This window comes from Oryzias melastigma, linkage group LG24 (genome assembly GCF_002922805.2).
Source record: "Oryzias melastigma strain HK-1 linkage group LG24, ASM292280v2, whole genome shotgun sequence".
NCBI classification, from domain to species: Eukaryota; Metazoa; Chordata; class Actinopteri; order Beloniformes; family Adrianichthyidae; genus Oryzias; species Oryzias melastigma.
The window spans coordinates 10,546,372-10,550,194 of record NC_050535.1 but is presented as its reverse complement, the minus strand read 5'-3'; the positions used below and the strand labels follow the sequence as shown (position 1 = coordinate 10,550,194).

Genomic DNA, 3,823 nt, shown 5'->3' with positions numbered 1-3,823 from the left:
AGATCTCGCTGTAAAAAAGTGAACCTGATCATTTGATTCAAGTTTTATTTTGAAAATATCTGGAAAAACTTTCTTCTTTCTTTATTTAATTTGTTAAAAAGTTTTAAATTTTGCCTTTTTTTTATACCAAACTGGAATAAATCTGAAATTTTCACTTGTATTTCACTAAAGTTGTCAAATTAGTGTTAATTTATTGAAATCCACTAGTTTAAAATAGTTAAAATCGTCGTCTACATCATCTGGTGTTGATTTTACTGAGCTCCTGTCGCATCTGTCTGTCTGTGCGGCCAGCTGTGGACCAGAAGCGTGACTCGGGAATGGAAGTGGTGGAAGGAGAGCCGCTGCAGGTTTTTGCTCACTCACTTTTCTCACATTCACACACTTTGGCTCCAAAGACCAACCAGAGCGACAGCATGCGGGGCATGGCCTGGTAGATGTACTGGTTCCCAAACTGAAGCGCCCTGAAAGTACAAAGATGATCAATCAATCAATCAGACTTTATTCATTGAGAGCTTTTCATGTACATTTGAACAGCCCAAAGTGCTTTTCAAATGGGTCAAATGTGGAGAACACATTTCACACATTTAGAAGCGTGACAGTTAATGGGACTTAACTTTAATTTTAAATACGTGCGGCCAACAAAAAAAAACAAAAAATCAGCCTTGGACACTTAAAATGAGTGCGACCAATGCAGCAATGCGATCTTGGCTGCACGTAAAACATGTGGCAAACATGAAATTCCATTATTTTCTGTGCTGATAGCACGTAAATACGTGTGAATAACATCAGCCTTTTAAGAAATGTGTGGGTTTTTTTTAATTGTCGTGTTTGCATTAGCTCGTGGGCCATAAAAGGCTCTAAAATTTGACCGAAAGTCCGGACCAGGAGCAACCTGGACTGGATCCACCTCATAAAAAAAGAAAAGACACAAAATCTAGACAAAAACATGCTTTAATCTTGTTTGGAATTGAAAATGTATATATCAATGCAGAACATTTGTGACTTTTTTCCTCATTTTACCACCAATAGTACCAATGAGTTGATGTTCCTCATGAAATCAACACAAAGGAAGAAAAATGCTGCATTCATGTGGTGTTGGAATGACTGGAAAAATAACATCCGACTCAGAAAACAGAGAAGAACACTAGAATAATAACGAAATCTTCCAAGATTACATGAATGCAGAATAACTTTCTGCAGATACATAAAGGTCCATGTATTTATAGTGCAACATATGTGTGGAGACACCAGAATTACAGGGAAAATGAAACGATCAGTGTTTTTATCAATACGAAATGAGTCACATGACCAACAGTGACTGCACTGAGGGCGCCACATGAGGTCCCTCTGCTTGTTGATGATGCTGTGATACACCTGCTGCAGAGGGCTTACAGCTCCCTGGACAGACTGAACACCACCGTGCGAGTCATGTTCTTTGACTTCTCTTCTTCCTTCAACACCATCCAGCCGAGACTGTTGAGGGCCAAGCTGGAGAACATGCAGGTGGAGGCTCCCCTGGTCGCGTGGATTGAGGACTACCTGACAGGTCGACCTCAGTTTGTGAGACTGCAGAGCTGTGTGTCTGACACTCTGATCAGCAACACAGGAGCTGAGTACAGGAAGATGAGTACAGGGACCTTGTGGACTGTTTCGTCAGGTGGTGCGAGGAGAATCACCTGCAGCTGAATGTGGCCAAGACAAAGGAGATGGTGGTGGACTTCAGTAGGAGTAAGCCCCCACTCTCCCCAGTCTGCATTGGTGGTAAAGATGTTGAGATCGTCACATCTTACAAGTTCCTGGGTGTCCAGCTTGACCATAAACTGGAGTGGTCAACAAACACTGAGGCCGTCTACAAGAAGGGCATGAGCAGACTGTACTTCCTGAGGCGACTCAGGTCCTTCAACGTTTGCAACAGAATGCTCCACATGTTTTTCCAGTCTGTCATGGCAAGCACTACCTTCTTTGCTGTAGTGTGCTGGGGTGCCGGCATCAAAGCAAAGGACGCCAACAGACTGGACAAACTCATTAAAAAGGCTGGTTCTGTTGTTGGTTCCAAGCTAGCCAGCTTAGAGGAAGTGGCAAGCGGTACAGGAAGTCATTCCTGCCATCTGGCTATATAATTCCTCCATGTGTAAAAGGTGAATAGAAAACACCTTGGTGCTTTTTCTTATGCTCTTTTTACATCTTTGTACATGTGTGTATATAGTCTTTTTCTGCTGCTAGGTGTGTACATTTGTTTATTTATATTTATTCAGCTGCTATGACTACTTATTTTTATAAGTTAGTCACATTTTATTGATCATTTGAATTTTTGTATTGATCTTTTAGCAGTTTACTGGTGTTTTGTGCTTTTCATTATTATTAATTGCTGCTTCTACAACTGAATTTCCCTGCGGGGATGAATAAAGTTGATCTTGAATCTTGAATCTTATCAAAAGATGAGCGGGTCAAGTGGAACTGTTGGATCTATAACTGAAAGGGGTGTGGCTTTCCAACACATACACTCCTGATTAGCGTCAGTGGTTGCTATAGAAATGTTAACTCAGACTGACTTACTAGCGTCGTCTGGTTCTAACATGGCGATATCCATAAAATGGCCACTGGATTGTGGAACCAGAGGTGAGGCATTTTCTATCGGTGAGGTCCCAGGTGTTATGTCCATCTCTATATACTGTCAATGGTAATGCGCTTGATAAATAAAGGTGATGATGATGTGGAGCCTTTACCTGTATGGCTCTGTACTCCCCCGTCAGTGAAGATGCGCAGTGGAGTGAGGAAATCAATGTTGCTGCTTTGCACAAACTTCCTCTTCGTTTCTCCAAGCTGCTTCTGGGTCTCTCCGCACCTCATCAGCGCCGTTCCTGGTCCAAAACATCAAACCGTGATCACCACAGCAGCGAAATCATTCATAATCATTACTCGCTCTCGACCTGCCATGTACGTAAATAAATCAGGTGAATGCACGCTCACCGTAGGGTGAGGTGGATCCAACCTCCAGACCGGCCCGGATCATTTCCGCCCCCAGCAGTTCGTGAGCCTGCGGTCGGGGTGGAGCGCTCCACTCTAGGTGTTCATAGAGACGGTCCTCCAAACGTGCTCCTATAGACGTACAGAGTGAGACTTTAAGAAAACCTGTTATCATAGTTTACCAGAAATGTAGAAGATTTTAAAAAGTAACACTCCACACCTTTAAAAATTGTTTAATATTCATTCAAATAGAAAAATGTTAGAACATTTCTTTTGCTGAGATGTTACAGCGAAATGAAAAGTGGTAGATGTATGGATTCATTCATCTGAAAACTTAAAGGTCCGCGCCTGATCCCCAAATCGCGTCTTTCCATTGACTTAACATTGAAACTAGACGCCTCCGCCGTGCTTTTGGCGTTCGGTGTGAATCCACCATTACGCACTGTATTAACTTTTTTACTGCTCCTGTTTACATCTGTTGAGTCCAATTTTACGTCAAGAATTGCACCGATATATATTAACTTATAAATATTTAATATAATATGTATATTTTTGCTTTTTAATTTTAAAGTTGAATCTGGCAGGCCCAGCAATATGCAGCCACTTGTCATAAAGGATGTGATGTCATAAGTGATGCTGTGTGATGTAAGGATTGTGATGTCATTTGATGTGATGTCATAAAGGGTGTCATGCAATTTTATGACATCACATTGTGATGTCAAATGACACAGGTGTCGGAAGTTCCTATCCATGGTCGTTCGCCTGCCAGATTCATCTTTGAGATTCAAAGAGAGCAGCTCTTGCAAGCATCCACAGACGTCAAGAATCGACTTCTACGGATTGTTTGGAAAGACGA

General features: G+C 41.8%; 1 long non-coding RNA gene across 1 annotated transcript; it reads right to left on the bottom strand.

The window, feature by feature from the left end:
* Nucleotides 1-245: 245 nt before the first annotated feature.
* Nucleotides 246-3,437, bottom strand: LOC112158428. Its single transcript, XR_002921308.2, has 3 exons — nucleotides 2,727-3,437; nucleotides 364-461; nucleotides 246-291 (listed from the first exon to the last, which is right to left on the bottom strand). It is a non-coding gene; the product is annotated as an uncharacterized LOC112158428 (long non-coding RNA).
* Nucleotides 3,438-3,823: the final 386 nt, after the last annotated feature.